The sequence below is a fragment of the Orcinus orca genome, chromosome 8 (assembly GCF_937001465.1).
Source record: "Orcinus orca chromosome 8, mOrcOrc1.1, whole genome shotgun sequence".
Lineage (NCBI taxonomy): Eukaryota > Metazoa > Chordata > Mammalia > Artiodactyla > Delphinidae > Orcinus > Orcinus orca.
Window position 1 is genome coordinate 54,849,569 of NC_064566.1, and position 23,115 is coordinate 54,872,683.

The 23,115-nt window shown below is 39.4% G+C and overlaps 1 long non-coding RNA gene across 4 annotated transcripts in view; it reads right to left on the reverse strand.

Moving 5' to 3' along the window:
* Positions 1–23,115, reverse strand: part of LOC117196585 (uncharacterized) — a 90,325-nt gene that overhangs the window by 63,633 nt on the left and 3,577 nt on the right. For all 4 annotated transcript variants that reach the window (XR_007478839.1, XR_007478838.1, XR_004476833.2 and 1 more), the window contains exon 2: positions 18,563–18,692. This is a non-coding gene — a long non-coding RNA (uncharacterized LOC117196585). The remainder of the gene's footprint in view (positions 1–18,562; positions 18,693–23,115) is intronic.

The following is a 23,115-nucleotide window of genomic DNA, read 5'->3' on the forward strand; positions in this document are numbered from 1 at the left end:
CCTTGCTCTGCAACATGAGAAGTCACCTCAATGAGAAGCCCGCACACCGCAATGAAGAAAAGCCCACACTCAACACAACGAGAGAAAGCCTGTGCACAGCAACAAAGACCCAATGCAGCCAAAAATAAATATATAAATAAACTTATTTTAAAAAATATTAAAGTGCTGATTATTTCTGGGGGGTAGATACAAATTTAGAAAGGTAAAAGTGAAGAAGAAGCTAGTCAACCAATGCAGCCAAAAATAAATAAATAAATAAATTTATTTTTTATTAAAAGATTAAAGTGCTGATTATTTCTGGGGGGGGGATAGATACAAATTTAGGAAGGTAAAAGTGAAGAACAGACTAGTCAACCAATGCATGTCCTAAGTGTCCATTGACAGATGAATGGATAAAGAACAGGTGGCACATATATACAATGGAATATTACTCCGCCATTAAAAGAAACGAAATTGAGTTATTTGTAGTGAGGTGGATGGACCTAGAGTCTGTCATACAGAGTGAAGTAAGTCAGAAAGACAAAAACAAATACTGTATGCTAACACATATATATAGAATCTAAAAAAAAAAAAATGGTTCTGACAAACCTAGGGGCAGGACAGAAATAAAGATGCAGATGGACACTCAGGTTGCTTCCATATCCTGGATATTGTAAATAGTGCTGCAATGAACATTGTGGTACATGACTCTTTTTGAATTATGGTTTTCTCAGGGTATATGTCCAGTAGTGGGATTGCTGGGTCCTATGGTAGTTCTGTTTTTAGTTTTTTAAGGAAGCTCCATACTGTTCTCCATAGTGGCTGAACCAATTTACATTCCCACCAACAGTGCAAGAGGGCTCCCTTTTCTCTACACCCTCTCCAGCATTTATTGTTTGTAGATTTTTCGATGATGGCCATTCTGACCGGTGTGAGGTGATATCTCATTGTAGTTTTCATTTGCATTTCTCTAATGATTAGTGACGTTGAACATCCTTTCATGTATTTGTTGGCAATCTGTACATCTTCTTTGGAGAAATGTCTCTTTAGGTCTTCTGCCCATTTTTGGATTGGGTTGTGTTTCCTTAATTTCTCTTTCAGATTTTTCATCATTAGTATAGGAATGCAAGAGATTTCTGTGCATTAATTTTGTACACTGCTACTTTACCAAATTCACTGATTAGCTCTAGTAGTTTTCTGGTAGCATCTTTAGGATTCTCTATGTATAGTATCATGTCATCTGCAAACAGTGACAGTTTTACTTCTCTTCTGATTTGGATTCCTTTTATTTCTTTTTCTTCTCTGATTGCTGTGGCTAAAACTTCCAAAACTATGTTGAATAATAGTGGTGAGAGTGGGCACCATGTCTTGTTCCTGATCTTAGAGGAAATGGTTTCAGTTTTTCATCATGGAGAACGTTGCTGGCTGTGGGTTTGTCATATATGGCCTTTATTATGTTGAGGTAGGTTCCCTCTGTGCCTACTTTCTGGAAAGTTTTTATCATAAATGGGTGTTGAATTTCATCAAAAGTTTTTCTGCATCTATTGAGATGATCATATGGTTTTTATCAATTTGTTAATATGGTTTATCATATTGATTTGTGTATATTGAAGAATCCTTGCATTCCTGGGATAAACCCTACTTGATCATGGTGTATGATCCTTTTGATGTGCTGTTGGATTCTGTTTGCTCGTATTTTGTTGAGGATTTTTGCATCTATGTTCATTAGTGATATTGGCCTATAGTTTTCTTTCTTTGTGACATCTTTGTCTGGTTTTGGTATCAGGGTGATAGTAGCCTTGTAGAATGAGTTTGGGAGTGTTCCTCCTTCTGCTATATTTTGGAAGAGTTTGAGAAGGATGGTTGTTAGCTCTTCTCTAAATGTTTGATGGAATTCTCCTGTGAAGCCATCTGGTCCTGGGCTTTTGTTTGTTGGAAGATTTTCAATCACATTTTCAATTTCAGTGCTTGTAATTGGTCTGTTTATATATTCTATTTCTTCCTGGTTCAACCTTGGAAGGTTGTGTTTTTCTAAGCACTTGTCCATTTCTTCCAGGTTGTCCATTTTATTGGCATACAGTTGCTTGTAGTAATCTCTCATGATCCTTTGTATTTCTGCAGTGTCAGCTGCTACTTCTTTTTCATTTCTAATTTGGTTGATTTGAGTCTTCTCCCTGTTTTTTTGGATGAGTCTGGCTAATGGTTTATCAATTTTGTTTGTCTTCTCAAAGAACCAGCTTTTAGGGCATGCCTGGTGGCGCAGTGGTTGAGAGTCTGCCTGTCGATGCAGGGGACACGGGTTCGTGTCCCGGTCCAGGAAGATCCCACATGCCGTGGAGCGGCTAGGCCCGTAAGCCATGGCCGCTGGGCCTGCGCGTCCGGAGCCTGTGCTCCGCAACAGGAGACGCCACAACAGTGAGAGGCCCTCGTACCGCAAAAAAAAAAAAAGAAGAACCAGCTTTTAGTTTTATTCATCTTTGCTATTGTTTCCTTCATTTCTTTTTCATTTATTTCTGATCTGATCTTTATGATTTCTTTCCTTCTGCTAACGTTGGGGTTTTTTTGTTCTTCTTTCTCTAAATGCTTTAGGTGTAAGGTTAGGTTGTTTATTTGAGATGTTTCTTCTTTCTTGAGGTAGGACTGTATTGCTATAAACTTCCCTCTTAGAACTGCTTTTGCTGCATCCCATAGGTTTTGGGTCATTGTGTTTTCATTGTCATTTGTTTCTAGGTTTTTTTGTGTGTGTGTGTGGTACGTGGGTCTCTCACCGCTACAGCTCCTCCCGTTGCGGAGCACAGGCTCCGGACGCGCAGGCCCAGCGGCCATGGCTCACAGGGGCAGCCGCTCCGCAGCACATGGGATTCTCCCGGACCGGGGCACGAACCCGTGTCCCCTGCATCAGCAGGCGGACTCTCAACCACTGCGCCACCAGGGAAGCCCTGTTTCTAGGTATTTTTTGAATTCCTCTTTGATTTCTTCAGTGATCACTTGGTTATTTAGTAGTGTATTCTTTAGCCTCCATGTGTTTCTATTTTTTACAGTTTTTTCTCCTGGAATTGATATCTAGTCTCATAGCGTTGTGGTCGGAAAAGATAGTTGATACGATTTCAATTTTCTTAAATTTACCAAGGCTTGATTTGTGACCCAAGATATGATCTATCCTGGAGAATGTTCCATGAGCACTTTAGAAGAAAGTGTATTCTGTTCTTTTGGGATGGAATGCCCATTAATATCAATTAAGTCCATCTTGTTTAACATGTCATTTAAAGCTTGTGTTTCCTTATTTCATCTTGGTTGATCTGTCCATTGGTGAAAGCGGGATGTTAAAGTCCCCTAGTATGATTGTGTTATTGTCAATTTCCCCTTTTATGGCTGTTAGCATTTGCCTTATGTATTGAGGTACTCCTATGTTGGATGCATAAATATTTACAACTGTTATATCTTGTTCTTGGATTGCTCCCTTGATCATTATGTAGTGCCCTTCTTTGTCTCTTGTAATAGTCTCTATTTTAAAGTCTATTTTGTCTGATATGAGTATTGCTACTCCAGCTTTCTTTTGATTTCCATTTGCATGGAATATCTTTTTCCATCCCCTCACTTTCAGTCTGTATGTGTCCCTAGGTCTGAAGTAGGTCTCTTGTAGACAGCATATATACAGGTCTTGTTTTTGTATCCATTCAGCCAGTCTATGTCTTTTGGTTGGAGCATTTAATCCATTTACATTTAAGGTAATTATCAATAATGTATGTTCCTATTACCATTTTCTTAATTGTTTTCGGCTTGTTATTGTAGGTCTTTTCCTTCTCTTGTGTTTCCTGCCTAGAGAAGTTCCTTTAGCATTTGTTTTAAAGCTGGTTTGGTGGTGCTGAATTCTTAGCTTTTGCTTCTCTGTAAAGGTTTTAATTTCTCTGTCGAATCTGAATGAGATCCTTGCTGAGTAGAGTAATCTTGGTTGTAGGTTTTTCCCTTCCATCACTTTAAATATATCATGCCATTCCCTTCTGGCTTGCAGATTTTCTGCTGAAAGATCTGCTGTTAACCTTATAGGGATTCCCTTGTATGTTATTTTTTGCTTTTCCCTTGCTGCTTTTAATATTTTTTCTTTGTATTTAATTTTTGATATATTGATTAATATGTGTCTTGGCGTGTTTCTCCTTGGATTTATCCTGTATGGAACTCTCTGTGCTTCCTGGACTTGATTGACTATTTGCTTTCCCATATTAGGGAAATTTTCAATTATAATCTTTTCAAATATTTTCTCAGACCCTTTCTTTTTCTCTTCTTCTTCTGGGACCCCTATAATTTGAACATTGGTGCATTTAATGATGCCCCAGAAGTCTCTGAGACTGTCCTCAATTCTTTTCATTCTTTTTTCTTTATTCTGCTCTGCGGTAGTAATTTCCACTATCTTATCTCCCAGGTCAGTTATCCGTTCTTCTGTCTCAGTTATTCTATTGATTCCTTCCAGTGAATTTTTAATTTCATTTATTGTGTTGTTCATCATTGTTTGTTTGCTCTTTAGTTCTTCTAGGTCCTTGTTAAACATTTCTTGTATTTTCTCCATTTATTTCCAAGATTTTGTATCATCTTTACTATCATTACTCTGAGTTCTTTTTCAGGTAGACTGCCTATTTCCTCTTCATTTGTTTGGTTTGGTGGGTTTTTGCCTTGCTCCTTCATCTGCTGTGTGTTTCTCTGTCTTCTCATTTTGCTTAACTTACTGTGTTTGGTTTTCCTTTTCACAGGCTGCAAGTTCATCATTCCCGTTGTTTTTGTGTCTGCCCCCAGTGGGTGAGGTTTGTTCAGTGACTTGTGTAGGCTTCTGTTGGAGGGGACTGGTGCCTATGTTCTGGTGGGTGGGGCTGGATATTGTCTTTCTGGTGGGCAGAGCCATGTCTGGTGGTGTGTTTTAGGGTGTCTGTGAACTTATTATGATTTTAGGCAGCCTCTCTGCTAATGGGTGGGGTGTGTTCCTGTCTTGCTAGTTGTTTGGCATGGGCTATCCAGCACTGGAGCTTGCTGACCATTGGGTGGAGCTGGGTCTTAGCGTTGAGACAGAGATCTCTGGGAGAGCTCTTGCCAATTGATATTACGTGGGGCTGGGAGGTCTCTGGTGGACCAGTGTCCTGAACTCGGCTCTCCCACCTCAGAGGCTCAGGCCTGACACCAAGCCAGAGCACCAAACCCTTTCAGCCATACAGCTCAGAAGAAAATTGAGAAAAAAGAAAGAAAAAAATTTTTTTTAATAATAAGCAAAAATATATAAAAATAATAATAAAAAAAGAAGAAAGAGCAACGAAACCAATAAACAAATCCACCAATGATAACAAGTGCTAAAAACTATACTAAGATAAACATAAAAATCAGAAACATGTCAGTTGCAGAGAGCAAACCCCAAGTCTACAGTTGCTCCCAAAGTCCACCACCTCAATTTTGGGATGATTTGTTTTCTATTCAGGTATTCCACAGATTCAGGGTACATCAAGTTGATTGTGGGAATTTAATCTGCTGCTCCCGAGGCTGCTGGGAGAAATTTCCCTTTCTCTTCTATGTTCGCACAGCTCCTGGGGTTCAGCTTTGGTTTAGGCCCCACCTCTGTGTGTAGGTTGCCCTCAGGCATCTGTTCCCACCCAGACAGGACCTGGTTAAGGCAGTAGCTGATTAGGAGGCTCTTGCTCATTCAGGCCTGGGGGGAGGGAGGGGTACGGAAGTTATAATTGGAATGCAGGGTGAGCCTGCAGCAGCAGAGACCAGTGTGGCATTGCAACAGCCTGAGGCACACCGTGTGTTCTCCCAAGGAACTTGTCTCTGGATCATGGAACCCTGGCAGTGGCGGGCTGCACAGGCTCCCAGGGGGGTGTGGATAGTGACCTGTGTTTGCACACAGGATTCTTGGTGGCTGCAGCAGCAGCATTAGCATTTCATGCCCATCTCTGTGGTCCAAGCCGATAGCCGCACTTGTGCCCATCTCTGGAGCTCATTTAGGCGGTGCTCTGCCTTCTTTTGCAAAGTCTGAGGTCTTCTGCCAGCGCTCAGTAGGTGTTCTGTAGGAGTTGTTCCACATGTAGATGTATTTTTGACGTATTTTTGGAGAGGAAGGTGATCTCCACGTCTTACTCCTCCGCTATATTGAAGGTCCCCCCTACTTTATTTTCTTGAAAATTGTCTTTGATATTATCATAGCAATTTATCAATTAAAGTAAATATAGTACAGAACTAATTCTAGAGGAAAAACAAACTGATGAATACCGAAATTACTGCTATTGACTTTCATATGCTTTGTCATGTGTCCAAATTTATGATGGAAAAGCATTGACAGGAAATTTGACTTCTATAGAAAATAACAACAAAGAAATCACCCTATGAACTTAAAATTTAGAATACAACAGAGGGAATTCCCTGGCAGTCCAGTGTTTAGGACTCCGTGTTTTCATTGCCAAGGGTGTGGGTTCAATCCCTGGCCGGGGAACTAAGATCCCGCAAGCCATGCAGTGCGGCCAAAAATAAAATAAAATGAAAGTAAAAATACAACAGAGAAAATGAGCGGTTTTGGTTAGAAAGCTTGAAAAAAAGCGTAATTTAAAGCAGTATTCATTCCAGACACAGTACATGAAGAGACCATGACGTTCCTTCAGCTGTCCTAGGGATTTTCATGTGATGACCACAGCATGATGGAGAGGTCTGTAACCAGAGTCCAGCTCCGCTGCTTACTGGTTATGTGTCCTTGGTCAACTTATTTAGGCTAAGCCTTAGCTTCTTTCTTTTTAAAATGGAGATGTAGATAACACACATCATGAGATGGTGGTAAGACTTAAACAATATATGGCAAGTAAAGCAAGCACCTAACACCTTGCCTGGTAGGCAGTCCATGTTCACTATGTGCTCATTCCCTTATCTCTCCATTCCCTTCCCAGAAATCTGCCATATAAAAGTGGATCTAACAAATAGAACTACCATATGACCCAGCAATCCCACTACTGGGCATATACCCTGAGAAAACCATAATTCAAAAAGAGTCATGTACCAAAATGTTCATTGCAGCTCTATTTACAATAGCCCAGAGATGGAAACAACCTAAGTGTCTATCATCAGATGAATGGATAAAGAAGATGTGGCACATATATACAATGGAATATTACTCAGCCATAAAAAGAAACGAAATTGAGCTATTTGTAATGAGGTGGATAGGCATAGAGTCTGTCATACAGAGTGAAGTAAGTCAGAAAGAGAAAGACAAATACCGTATGCTAACACACATATATGGAATTTAAGAAAAAAAAATGTCATGAAGAACCTAGGGGTAAGACAGGAATAAAGACACAGACTTACTAGAGAATAGACTTGAGGATATGGGGAGGGGGAAGGGTAAGCTGTGACAAAGCGAGAGAGAGGCATGGACATATATACACTACCAAACGTAAGGTAGATAGCCAGTGGGAAGCAGCCGCATAGCACAGGGGGATCAGCTCGGTGCTTTGTGACCGCCTGGAGGGTTGGGATAGGGAGGGTGGGAGGGAGGGAGACGCAAGAGGGAAGAGATATGGGAACATATGTATATGTATAACTGATTCACTTTGTTATAAAGCAGAAACTACCACACCATTGTAAAGCAATTATACTCCAATAATGATGTAAAAAAAAAAATTAAAATATATTAACAATGCAAAAAGAAAAACTGGACCTACCTTTGACTAAGTTAATCATCAGGTCATTAATACAGTAATACCATTTACCACTTATTGTCTGCTTACTAGGAAACTCAGTGCCTGGCACATGGTAGGCTCCCAGTAAAGATATGCTTAGTGGTTGGATAGTTGGATAAATGGATGGATGGAGGGATGGATGGCTTAATTTCCATCTTGAGATTCCTAGAGAAAGAGATACTGTGTTTATTCTATATATTATTAAAGAATACAATTGGGACCAGAAAACACAGTGGCAGTCCCTATTAATTTTTTGAGCAGAAAAATTGGGCTTGGCAAAGCAACAATCTGGCTATTGGACAGGAGCCCTTGGGAAGAACAGAAGTGAAAAGGAGGCTTCTCTGAGCAAGACACATACTCTCCAGGTCTTTGGACTCTGCTGTAAAGAGTCACCCTCTTCATCCCTGGGTCTGAGAGGACAGCAGTCTGCCAGAGGTGTGTTGCTTCCTTCCTTCCTTCCCTGGTGTTCTGAGGGTCAACAATGCTAGGTCATAAGGGAGGTGCTGATGGGCAGGATAGCCCAGAGTAGTGGGGCTCCCACTGATGCCACCAACATCCTTGGGTAATCAATCTTGTGTGGAAGGCCTGACTCAGCCACACCAGGCCTCTCACATGCCCAGGCCCAGATGCAGTGCATGTGTTGTTTTCACTTAGTTGCCTTGTAGTGAAAGCTAGAAGGAGGCAGAGTTTCACAAAATCAAGAAAAGCATTCTAACAAAGCTGTCCAAACATTGAAGAGGCTGCCTCAGAAACAGTGGGTTCCTCATCACAAGTCCCTGGTCTGGAAGGAATGTTGCTATGGTTGTTGTTATGTTGGAGAGGGAATTCTAGCTTTAGGTTGATGACTGAGATGAGAAAAAGTCCTTCTAGCCTGAGATTTTGATTTCATTTGAGACACGCTATCAAAACTAGGCTTTCTACTGACACCTAGAGGCTTACTTATAAATATTATTACAAATCTGAGCCCGAGGAAAGCTCTATTCCTTCTTAGTTCAAATTTTCAACTTCATTTGGGCCTATAGGCTCTCCCCATCTCCAGATATTCCCAGGGGAGGAGTCTCAGAAAAAACTAAGTATTATGATGTTGCAATAGCACCATATCTTGACACAGCTACAGGACCAGGACAGAAACATAGTCAGAGGAAGGTCCTTGTCCTTCCCAGCCTCAAGGAGAAGGAAACAGGTCATATACATGACAAAATAAGTTACCACGTGAGGTGGACTCACCCAAACAGCTAATGTGGGTGATCAGTGCCATGAAAATTGAGTAAATAAAAAGATGGGGTGGAAGGGCTTTCAGGGAGGGTTTGAAACTAGAGCTGGTTCTAATGGAGAAATAACTCAGGAAGGTAAGGCAGGGTAGGAACAGATGGCAGTGAGTGTAGCTCAAGAGCCTGGGCTTTGGGGTCCAACCGAACTTCGTTAAATTCTTGCTTCTCCAGGACTTCCCTGGTGGTCCAGTGGTTACGACTTCGCCTTCTAATGTAGGGGGTGCAGGTTCGACCCCTGGTCGGGGAGCTAAGATCCCACATACCTCACAGCCAAAAAACCAAACATAAAACAGAAGCAATTATGTAACAAATTCCATAAAGACTTTAAAAATGGTCCACATCAAAAAATCTTAAAAAAAAAAATTCTTGCTTCTCCTCATTAGCCAGTATTGCAACTAGTCTCTTAGAGTCTCTGACATCAGATTCCTCCTCTAACGATGGGGATACTCGTGCTTTCCCTGAAAGCTTGATGTATGGATTAGAGGTAACACATGTAATTTGGTTTGCTCAGTTTGGGCACATAATAAGCACTCCAATGGCAGCGTGTACTGCTGTGGATTTGACACAGGGATGGACCTGGTATGTTCGGGGAATATAACATGAGACAATTTGACCGGGACAGAGTGTTTGTGTAGAAGCATAAGAAGTGAGCCTGAGGCACGTTATGTGCTAGACAGAACCCAGGACTAGGAGTCAGGAGACCTCAGTTTGAGTTCTTGATCTCATTTCACCAGACAAGTCACTCTCACTTTCTCTGAGCCTCTCTTTCCCATCTGTAAAGTGAGATATTAGTCTAAAGAAGTATTTATCTCCCTAGCTACATATTAGAATCATCTAGAAAGCTTATAAAAATTCCAATGACCATGCTGTACCCCAGACCAGCTAAGTCAGAACTTCTGGGGCTGGGACTCCAGACAGCAGACTTTAAAAAAAGAAAAAACAACAGCTTTATTGAAGTATAATTGATATACCAAAAAAAGTACATATTTGATGTATTCAATTTGATGAGTTTGGACATATGTACACACCATGATATCACCACCAGAATAAAGGTAATAAACATGTCCATGACCTCCAAAAGTTTCCTTGTGTCCCATTATTTTGTGTGTGTGTGGTAAGAATGCTTAACATGAGATCTACCCTCTTAACATTTTAAAATGCGCAACACTGTGCTGTTAACTGTGGGTACTATGTTGTACAATAGGTCACTAGAAGTTATTCATCTAGCATAACTGAAACTTTTACTCATTGAACAACTCCTCATTTTCCCCTTCTCCCAGCCCCTGGCAACCACCATTCTATTCACTGCTTCTATGAGTTTGACTATTCTAGCTACCTCATATAAGGGGAATCATACAGTATTTGTCCTTATAACGCTGGTTTATTTCACTTAGAATAATATCCTCCAGGTTCATCCATGTTGTCATAAATGGTAGGCTTTCCATCTTTTTAACGCTGAATAATACTCCATTCTATGTATACACCACATTTTCATTGTCCATTCACCTGTTGATGAACATATAGGTTGTTTTCATATCTTGGCTACTGTGAATAATGCTTCAACGAATATGAGAGTGCTAACATCTCCTCGAAATCTTGATTTTAATTCTTCTGGATATATACCCAGAAGTGGAATTGCTGGATAATATGGTAGTTTTATTTTTAATTTTTTGAGGAATCTCCAAACTATTTTCCATAGTAGCTGAATCATTTAAATTCCCAGCAACAGTGTACAAGGGTTTCGGTTTCTCCACATCCTCACAAACACTAATCTTTTGTGTTTTTGTTTTCTTTTTTTAAGTTTTTGGGCATACTATGTGGCATGTGGAATCTTAGTTCCCCAACCAGGGATCAAACCTGCATCTCCTGCATTGGAAGTGCAGAGTCTCAACCACTGGGCGGCCAGGGAAGTCCCGTAATCTTTTGTTTGTTTTTCAATAGCCATCTTAACAGGTGTGAGGTGGTATCTTATTGTGGTTTTGATTTGCATTTCCCTGATGGTTAGTGATGCTGAGCAGCTTTTCATATACCTGGTGGCCATATATATATCTTCTTTGGAGAAATATATTTTTTAAGTCTTGTCCCATTTTTCAATCAGATTATTTGTTTTTCTGCTACCAAGTTGTAGGAGTTTCTTGTGCATTTGGGATATAACCGCTTATCAGATAAATGGCTTGCAAATATTTTCACATTCCATAGATTGCCTTTTCACTCTTGTGATTGTTCCCTTTACCTTAAAGAAGTTTTAAAATTTGATGCAGTCCCTACTTTCTCACCCCATGCACAAAAATAATTCAAAATGGATTAAAGACATAAATGTAAGACCCGAAACCATAAAACTTCTAGAAGAAAACATAGGAGGTATGCTCTGTGACATCAGTCTTAGTAATATCTTTTTGGATATGTCTCTTCAGGTAAAGGAAACAAAAAATAAACAAATGTGAATACATCAAACTGAAAAGCTTTTGCGCAACAAAGGAAACTATAAACAAAACAAAAAGCAGCCTACTGAATGGGAGAAGATATTTGCAAATGATTTATCTGATAAGAGGTTAATATCCAAAATATGCAAAAAACTCATACAACTCAATATCTAAAAAACAAACAACCTGCTTAAAAAATGGGCAGAGAACTTGAATAGGAATTTTTCCAAAGAAGACATAAAGATGGCCAACAGGCACATTAGAACATCACAAATCATCAGGGAATTGCAAATCAAAACCACAATAAAATATCACCTTACACCTGTCAGAATGGCAATATCTGTTATCAAAAAGACAACAAATAACAAGTGTTGGTGAGGATGTAGAGAAAAGGGAACACTTGTGCACTGTTGATGGGAATGTAAATTGGTACAGCCTCTATGGGAAACATTATGGAGTTCCTTAAAATATTAAAAATAGAAGTACCATATAATCCAGCAATTCCACTTCTGGGTGTATATCTGAAGAAAATGAAAACACTAACCTGAAAAGATATATGCTCCCATATGTTCATTGCAGCATTATTTACAATAGCCAAGATATGGAAGCAAACCTAAGTGCCCATCAGTAGATGAATGGATAAAGATACAATGGAATATTACTCAGCCATAAAAAAGAATGAAATCTTACCATCTGTGACAACATGGATGGACCTAGAGGCTAAGTGAAGTAAGTCAGAGAAAGACAAATATTGGACTTCCCTTGTGGCGCAGTGGTTAAGAATCCGCCTGCCAATGCAGTGGACATAGGTTCAATCCCTGGTCCAGGAAGATCTGACATGCCGCAGAGCAACTAAGCCCGTGTGCCACAACTACTAAGCCTGCACTCTAGAGCCCACAAGCCACAGCTACTGAGACTGCGTGCTGCAACTACTGAAGCCCGCGCGCCTAGAGCCCATGTTCCGCAACGAGAAGTGACCACAATGAGAAGCCCACGCACCACAACAAAGAGTAGCTCCCGCTCGCTGCAACTAGAGAAAGCCCACATGCAGCAACGAAGACCCAATGCAGCCAAAAATAATTTTTTTTTAATTTAAAAAAAAGAAAGACAAATACTCTATGCTTTCACTTATATGTGGAATCTAAAAAACAAAACAGAACAAAACAGAAACATACTAATCGATACAGAGGACGAACAGGTGGTTGCCAGAGGGAAGAGGAGAGGGAGAGGACAGAAATAGGTGAGGGAGATTAAGAGGTACAGCTTCCAGTTACAAAATAAATTAGTCAGAGGTATGAAATGTAAAGCCTGGGGAATATAGTCAATAATTATGTAATATCCTTGAATGGTGACAGATCATAACTAGACTCCTTGGTGATAGTTTTAAAATGGAGAGAGCGAGTTCCCTGGTGGTGCAGTGGTTAAGAATCTGCCTGTCAATGTAGGGGACATGGGTTCAATCCCTGGTCCAGGCAGATCCCACATGTCACAGGGCAACTAAGCCTGTGCACCTCAACTACTGAGTCTGTGCTCTAGAGCCTGCGAGCCACAACTACTGAAGCCTGCATGCCCTAGAGCCCATGTGCTGCAACTACTGAAGCCCATGTGCCTAGAACCCCTGCTCCACAACAAGAGAAGCCACCGCAATAATAAGGTCGCACACTGCAACGAAGAGTAGCCCCTGCTCGCTGCAACTAAAGAAAGCCTGCACGCAGCAACGAACACCCAATGCAGGCAATAAGTAAGTAAGTAAATAAATAAATTAATTACGTAATTAATTAAATTGATAGAAATATTGAATCACTATATTGTATGCCAGGAACTAACATAGTGTTGTAGTTCAATTATACTTCAAAAAAACCAAATAAACTTATAGAAAAAGAGATCAGATTTGTGGTAACCAGAAGTGGGGGTTGGGGAGAGGGGACTTGGATGAAGGTAGTCAAAAGGACCAAACTTCCAGTTATAAGATAAATATGTACTAGGGATGTAATGTACAACATGATAAATATAATTAACACTGCTGTATGTTATGTATGAAAGTTGCTAAGAGAGTAACAAAAAATAAACAAATGTGTTTGTTTATTTGAGAACAAAAGAGTTCTCATCACAAAGATGTCACAAAAGATGAGAACAAAAGAGTTCTCATCACAAAGAAAAAATATTTTTCTCTTTTTCTTTTATTTTGTATCTATATGAGATGATGGATGTTCACTAAACTCACTGTGGTAATCATTTCATGATGTATGTAAATCATATCATTATGCTGTACACCTTAAACTTATACAGTGCTGTAAGTCCATTATATCTCAATAAAACAGGAAGAAAATAAAAAGAAATTGAAGATGACAAACAAATGGAAAGATATACTGTGCTCACAGATTGGAAGAATTAATATTGTTAAAATTGCCATACTCCCCCAAACAATCCACAGAATCAATGCAATCCATAACAAAATACCAATAACATTTTTCACAGAACTAGAACAAATAGTTCTAAAATTTGTATGGAAACAAAAAAGACTATAAATAGCTAAAACAATCTTGAGAAAGAAGAACAAAGCTGGAGGTATCACACATCCTGATTTCAAACTATACTACAAAGCTACAGTAATCAAAACATTATGGTACTGGCACAAAAACACCTAGATCAATAGAACAGAAGAGACAGTCCAGAAGTAAACCCACACTTATATGGGCAATTGATCTACAACAAAGGAGGCAAGAATATACAATGGGGAAAAGACAGCCTCTTCAATAAATGGTATTCAGAAAACAGCTATCTGCAAAAGAATTAAATTGTGCTACTTTCTCACACCATATACGAAAATAAACTCAAAATGGATTAGAAACCGAAAATGTAAGAGCTGAAGCCATAAAACTCCTAGAAGAAAACAGGCAGTATGATCTTTGATATCGATCTTAGAAATATTTTTTTAGATATGCCTCCTCATGGAAGGGAAATAAGAGAAAAAAATTAATAAATAGGACTACATTAAAATCTTTTCACCGCAAAGGAAACTATCAGTAAAACCAAAGGCAGACTACTGAATAGAAGAAGATATTTGCAAATGATACATCTGATAAGTGGTTAATATCCAAAATATACAAATAACTCATATAACTCAACATCAAAAAAAAAAAAAAAAACACCTGGGCTTCCCTGGTGGCGCAGTGGTTGAGAGTCCGCCTGCCGATGCAGGGTACACGGGTTCGTGCCCTGTCCGGGAAGATCCCACATGCCGCGGAGCGGCTGGGCCCATGAGCCATGGCTGCTGAGCCTGCGCATCCACAGCCTGTGCTCCGCAACGGGAGAGGCCACAACAGTGAGAGGACCGCGTACCAAAAACAAAAAAACCCTGATTTTAAAAATGGGTAGAGGACCTGAACAGACATATTGCCAAAGAAGACATACAAATGGCCAACAGGTAAAACGATACTCAACATCACAAATCATCAGGGAAATGCAAATCAAAACCACAGTGAGAGACTTCCCTGGTGGTCCAGTGGTAAAGAATCCGCCTTACAATGTAGGGGACGCAGGTTCGATCCCTGGTCAGGGTCCCACATGCTGCAGGGCAACTAAGCCCAAGCACCACAACTACTGAGCTCGCAAGCCTCAACTAGAGAGCCTGCATGCCACAAACTACAGAGCCCACGCACCCAGGAGCCTGTGCTCCACAACTAGAGAGAAGCCTACATGCTGCAAAGAAGAGCCTGCGCACCGCAGTGAAAAGATCCCTCATGCCTCAACAAAGATCCTAACTGCTATAACTAAGACCCAATGCAGCCAAAAATAATTAAAAAGAAAGAAAACACACACAATGAAATATCACCTCACACCTGTCAGAATGGCAATATCTGTTATCAAAGAGACAACAAATAAGTGTTAGTGAGGATGTGAAGAAAAGGGAACCCTGTGCACTGTTGGTGGGAATGTAAACTGGTGTACCCACTACGTAAAACAGTATGGAGGTTCCTCAAAAAATTGAAAATAGAACTATGATACCATCCAGCAATCCCATTTCTCGGTATTTATCCAAAGAATATGAAAACACTAATTTGAAAAGATATATGTACTCGTATGTTCATTGCTGCACTATTTACAAAAGCCAAGTATGAAAGCAAACTGAGTGCCTGATGATGGATGAATGAATAAAGAAGATGTGGAATATATATACAATGGGATACTACTCAGCCGTTAAAAAGAGAAATCTTACCATATGGGACAACTTGGATGGATCTAGAGGGTATTATGCTAAGTGAGATAAGTCAGGAAAAGACAAACACTGTATGATTTTATTTGTATGTGGAATCTAAAAACCAAAACAAATGAACAAACATAACAAAACAGAAACAGACTCATAGATACAAAGAAACAGGCAGTTGCCAGAGGGGAGGGAGGTAGGGAGGAGATTAAGAGGTACAAACTTCCAGTTACAAAAAGAATGAGTCACAGGGATGAAATGTACAGTGGGGGGGGGGATATGATTGATAATTATGTGATATCTTTGTATGGTGAGAGATTGTAACTACACTTATTGTGGTGATCATTTTGTAATGTATAGAAATAGCAAATCACTACATGTGTGCCAGGAACTAACATAGTGGTGTAGGTCAATTATACTTCAAAAGCAAACAAACAAACTCTTAGAAAAAGAGATCAGATTTGTGGTTACCAGAGGTGGGGATGTGAGGAGGGGGAACTAGATGAAAGTGGTCAAAAGGTACAAGCTTCCAGTTATAAGATAATTTCTAGATATGTAATGTACAACACGATTAATATAATGAACACTGCTGTATATTATGTATGAAAGTTGTTAAGAGAGTAAATCCTAAGACTTGTAACCAAGCAGGACCCTGTGGAGCCTTGCTGGGGGCAGAGCCCTCCCCCATATCCTCTGCTTTAGCTCCTCTCAGAAGTACCTAGATAACAGTATCTGATGCATGTTTCCTGAGTTGTTTCACAGATGTGAAAACCCCCCACCAAATGGAAGGTGTCAACTACTTGATGACCATGAGCACATAGCCCTCAGGCCTAAGGATTGATAATGTTAACCCCTGTGCCACCACCCTGTTACCTCACCATCATCCAATCAGAATTGTGCAGGAGCTGATCGCATACTCTAGGACACCCTTCCCTCACCTGGCCCTTAAAAATGCTTTGCTGAAACCCTTCAGGGAGTTTGGGGTTTTTTGAGCTCAAGCCACCTGTCCTCCTTGTATTAGCACCTTTACAATAAAGCTGCACTTTCCTTCACCACAACCCGGTGTCAATAGATTGGAGATTGGCTTTACTGCACATGGGTGAGCAGACCTGAGTTTGGCTCCGTAACATTCTCATCATAAGGGAAAAAAACTTTTTTTTCTTTTATTTTGTATTCCTATGAGATGATGGATGCTCACTAAATTTATTGTGGCAATCATTTCATGATGTATGGAAGTCAAATCATTGTGCTGTACACCTTAAACTTATACAGTGCTATATGTCAATTATATCCCAATAAAACTAGAAGAAAAAATATTTTTAAAAATTATGTGCAATCATAGATAAATGTATTATAGCCATTAGCTATGACTGTATTAGGGTAATGCTAGTTCTGCAATAGGTAGGTAGATAGCTAGCTAGATAGCGAGATAGATAGATATTATACAATGCCTACTATTTATTGAGTGGTAAGTGTCAGGCACTTTACCAAGAGCTCTTTATGTGCTATTTAATATTCACAATGAACTTAAGAGGTAGGGAATTTACCGATGAAGAAATTGCACAATACCATGTAGCTAAAGGTGGGAGATAACATTTTAACACAGATCTCTCTGACGACCCAGTGGAAACTTGACCACTACATTCTACCATGTCGCATAACCCCACACATCACTGGAAATGGTTTCTTTTATCCTGCTCACTTGGAGGCAAATGTCAAGATCCCAATGCCTATCAATGGATGTATTTCTGGGAACCTAGGAACTTTTAGACTATTTCTCAACAAGTATTTCTGGTTAAGATAGGTCAGTTTCTAAATATCATCTATAAGTGATACATTACTTTTTATTCAATATTTTTATACTGAAACAGTTGGCCACAGGAGCAGGAGAGGCCCCCAAACCAACGAGTAAGACGCTGACACCTTGTGGCCTTTTTTATAAGGCCAGGTGTGCAGTCCAACACTGAGGATTGATTGCCCAGGACAAAATTCTAACCATGCCGGCCACTTTGCCATCCTTCTGTTGTCTTCCTACCTGTAACATCATTTTGTTTCTCCAAATATAATATTAGGAATGAATCAACACAGCAACATAAGAAAATAATAAGAACTGAAGACAAAATAATAAAGTTATCCTCTCCTACTATTTACTAGTAGCATATCACCTTTATCAAGTTACTCAACTTTTCTGGGCTTGAAATTTTCTTATCTGCAAGATGGGGACAATAACACTCATCTTGTAGTACTGCTTTAAAACAAAATTAAAATATAAATGTAAAGATCCTGGCAAATTGTGGCCATGTGACAAATATTAGTTCCTTACTCCCTCCCCCTCTTTCCTAATCCTTCTTCCTTTCCTTGATTTCTAAGCTCTTCCCACTTAAGATATCCTAGTCTTCTGTTTTCTATTCACTTTCCTAAGTATTTTCTCCATTGTTCTTTCTGTTTCTGACTCCACCCTATCCCCTCCCCCATCACACACACAGAACAGTGTCCATTAGTTAACCCCTACTTGGGTAAGGTCCGGGTTGGTAAGCCTCTCTATATTATCCAGCTAATCATCCCAAAACATCCCCCACTGGATTTCACTGAGAAGTTTTCCCATTACTAACAGCATTTTATGATCCTGAGTCTGGTACCCTCAGATTCTGCTTGTCCCTTACCTCTGACTCTTTCAATCCAACCCTGAGAGACCTGACACACACACCTCAACTCCCTCCTGACCTCACTCAGGCCACGCTCCCTCTCTCATTACTCACTCTGCTCTGCTCACTGGCCTCCTTCCATTTGCTGCTCCATTTGGCTGAAAGGCTGTCCTGGACATTCACACATGGTTTAATCCCCCACTTCTATAAATTCCTGCTCAAATATCACCTTATCAGAGACAACTTCCTTGACATTCTGTATAACTATATAAAATAGCACAAACACACAAAACCCCAGTTTCCATCCCCTTTACCCTACTTAGTTTTATAGTACCTCTTACCACCCATAATATGGGTGCTGCACTAGAGCAAAGGTAAATGAGTTGGTAGCTCCTTAAAGCGTTCTTCTGTGGGAGGCCAAGGTTCACTTTGTGGGGCATTGGGTCCTCAGTAGTGGATTATTCCTGGAAACATTAATTATTACGTATGTTAACTGATGATAACACATGTAAGATAAAGCTATAGAAACTCACTTTTCATTCTTGCTGCTGCCACTCCTAAGCACTTAGTCTACCTTCCCCTCCAGATATCTTGGAATGTCTGCTTCTTCAGACATTCCAAGATATGAATTTATCTTGGCATTTATCATTTAGGGTGGGAATTCTAAACCCAGAATTCATGAAAGGGCTTCAAAGGATCCATGAACAACTTGAAATTATTGCTAAGTTTTGGGGATGTATTTGTTTTCTGGGGCAAGATTGACAAGATTCAAGGGGTCTATGACTCCCTCAAAATAAAGATTAAAAATCATAGTCTTAGGAATGACAGCACAATATTCCCCTAACTTAATATGCATAATATTTAATCATTCTGTAGTATTATCCTCTCTTTCTCAATAGCCAAACACCAAGAGTAATGGGATAGTATCTACTCATTGCTAGCAGACTGGCTGGCACCTAACTGATTCTCAATAAATACTTATTGAATGAATGAAGACTCCATGGTGGTAAGAGCCTATTAATTAGTCATTCTGTCCATAATCTTCATTGAGCAAGACTTGTTCTGGGGTAGAGGGTGTCTTGATAGATCCAGTTAGATTATTCACCATCTACAGATAAGGGAAGAATTAATCCTACTGAAAAACACAAATCTCACTTTTAACAGGGAAGAGCCAGTCACAGTGCACACTGTAAGAGAAGTTGATTGAAGATGAAATAGCTAGTTGAACCTCAGAAAGGGAACAGTGAATGGGAAGTTAGGTGGAGTGAAATTCAGAAGAGGTAGCTCCCATAACCAGAACTCAAAGAGTTTATAATCCTGGCAAGAATCAGGCTTGTCCAGTTAAATCCAATACTAGAAATTTAGGCATATGTTCAAACCACCTGTCCCATCATTAGAGACAAAAGGAAGTTGAAAAACCAGTTGGTTGAGGTTTATATTTCTAACAGATTAAGTATAATAAAAGGGATTTCTGGTATCTGTGTATTATGTTAGTTTTTAAGCTTTATATAAAAAAATACACTCTTTGACTCAGGTCATTAAGTTGCATTTACTGTGTGTGTGTATTTTATAGATTTTTGCATTTTATATTGAACAGATTTTAAAGAGATTTATAGATAGCAATAAGTACCCTTATTTTGTAGACCCCCTGTTTTTCAGGCAACAGCATTCTTCACAGTAAATAAAGGGCTGCAACAACAGCTACAAAACAGTGGTTCTTTGGCTCTGCTTCCATTCATTCTGCAGGAAAGCCAAACTTCCTTATTTTCTCTCAAATTGTTCTGTGAAGCCCCAAGTTCACCTGCAGAGCTCCTGTCTTCACCATTTTTTTTCCAGCTTGCTCTAGCTCTTGCTCTCTGCAGAAACCCCACTGTTTCTATTGAGGCTCAAAGGGCGGATGGACCTCTGGTACCTGCCCACTTGTGCCTGCCCCAAGGCTATTAAGGTCCTACTTGAGGCCTTTTCTTTCTAAACCGTTGCTGAGGACTTCACCTTCTCTTAACATTGCCAAAACCACCAGCGCCAACTCCAAGCTCTGCTGAAACTTCCTGGTGTTCCAATACCACTTAAAAAAATTAAGAGCAACTTCTATTTTGTGTGTATGATATATTATTTATTATTTTTAATAAACTTTTTACTTAAAACACAGACTTTAAAAAACAAAAAAAGTGACAGAAAAATTACAAATACAGTACAGAGAGTTCCTGTATACCCTATACCCAATTTTCTCTATTATTAACATCTTACATTAATATGGAACATTTGTCATAATTAATGAACCAATATTAATGTTATTATTAGCTAAATCCATATTTTACTCATATTTCATTAATTTTTACCTGATGTCCTTTAGCTGTCCCAGGATCCCTTCCAAGATACATTACATTTAGTCATCATATCTCCTTAGGCTCCTCTTGGCTATGACAGTTTCTCAGACTCCCCTTCTTTTTTACGACCTTGACAGTTTTGAGGAATACTGGTCAAGTATTTTGCAGAATATCCCTCAACTGGAATTTGCCTTATGTTTTTCTCATGATTAGATTGGGGTTACATGTTTTGGGAAGGAAGCCACAGAAGTAAAGTACCATTCTCATTACCTCATATCAACGGTACATACTATCAACATGACATCACTGTTGAGGTTAACCTTGATCATCTGGCTGAGGTAGTGTTTGTCAGGTTTCTCCATTGCAAAGTTACTCTTTTTTTTTTTTTTTGCAAAGTTACTCTTTTCAGTCTTCCCCTCTCCCCCTCTTCCAGACTAGTCTCTTTGAAAGGAAGTCAATATGCACAACCCACACTTAACCAGTGAGGAGCTATGCCCAGCCTCCTTGAAGGCAGAGTATCTGCATAAATTATTTGGAATTCTTCTACACTGGAGATGTTTATATTCCCTCCCATTTATTTATTTATTCAATTATTTATGTATAACAGTATGGCTTTGTGGATAATTAATGTATACTTTGGGTATAATCCAATACTACTTTATTTATTGTATTGCTTAAATGGTCACTTTGGTCAGCTCTTTCAGTTGGCTACCATGTCCCTTTGACATAACTCCATCTTTTTTATTTTGTTTTAGAACTTTTACTTTCTGGCACTAAAAGATGTTCTGGCATTACAGATGCTCCTGTATATTCCCTGCCCCAGTCCTTGAATCTGCCGTTTCTCCAAGGAGCCCTGGTTCCTTTTATGGGAGAATGGTATTAGAAACCAAGATCTGGGCAGTAGGTGCACTCATTGCTATTGGGGTGTTCTTCCTTCTAGGCCCTCCCAGCTGACAACGTAAGGAAATGTACGTGTGTATGCTAACCCATATATATACACACATAACTATAAATATTTCTGTATGTAACATCTGTATCTATATTAAGCTACACAAGTTCATACTGATATCTCCAACTGTAATTCATTACCATATGGAGCTTTCTAGCCTCTTCCCCTTGATTATCTGTAAACTCCCACTCCAACAGTGAGAAACCTGGCTCCCACAATGTGCCATCCATTTACTTAATTATTCAGTTCCAGTATACATATATATTGAATTCAGATTTGTTAACTTATACCCCATGGGTACATAACTTTTTCAACTAGAGTACAGTGCTGATGTACAGTTCCTTTGGCATTTAATTTTACAGACTCCACTCATTTCCAAAGTTACTTGGGTCAGTACCTTTTCTCCCACCCCTGTCAGTGAGACTGTTTCATAGATTGATTGAATGATTTATTTTAAATAAATTTATTTATTTATTTTTGGCTGCATTGGGTCTTTGTTGCTGTGTGTGAGCTTTCTCTAGTTGTGGCGAGCGGGGGCTACTCTTCGTTGTGGTGCGTGAGCTTCTTATTGCAGTGGCTTCTCTTGTTGCGGAGCACGGGCTCTAGGCACACGGGCTTCACTAGCTGTGGTGCATGGGCTCAGCAGTTGTGGCTCATGAGCTCTAGAGCTCAGGCTCATTAGTTGTGGCGCATGGGCTTAGCTGCTCCGTAGCTTGTGGGATCTTCCTGGACCAAGGCTCAAACCCATGTCCCCTGCATTGGCAGGCGGATTCTTAACCACTGTGCCATCAGGGAAGTCTCATGTTTCATAGATTTATAATATAGTTAGATTATTTTGTCCCATCCTTTATTCCATCTTGGGATCCTCCAATCTCCTAAATTATTTAAAAATTTTGCATATATTAAGGTTCTATGGGTATATGCATGGTATCATATATCCACATCATTACGGTATTATACAAAATGGTTTCACCACTGTAAAATATCCTCTGTGCTTTACCTATTCAATCCTCCTCCCCAATGAATCCCTACTGATCTCTGCTAATGTATTTTATGGCTCTATAGTTTTGCCTTATCTAGAATGTTCTATTAATAGAATCATATAGTTTGTAGCCTTTCAGACCTGATTCTTTCATTTAGCAATATACATTCAAGATTCATCCATGTTTTTGCTTAGCTTGCTAGCTTATTTCTTTAAAAAAATTTTTTTTGTTTTAATTGTAGTAAAATACACATAACATAAAATTTACCATCTTAACTATTTTTAAGTACACTTAGTGGTATTAAATATATTCATATCGTTGTGCAATTCATCATCCATCTCCAGAACTCTTATTATCTTGCAAAACTAAAACTCTATGCCCATTAAATAATAACTCCCCATTCCTCCTTCCCCAGTCCCTGGCAACCACCATTCTGCTTTCTGTCTCTATGAATTTGACTACTCTAGGTCCCTCATATAAGTAGAATCTTACAGTATTTGTCTTTTTGTGACTAACGTATTCCACTTAACATAATGTCCTCAAGGTTCATCCAACTTGTAGTATATGTCAGAAGTCCCTCCCTTTTTAAGGCTGAATAATATTCCATTGTATGTTTATACCACATTTT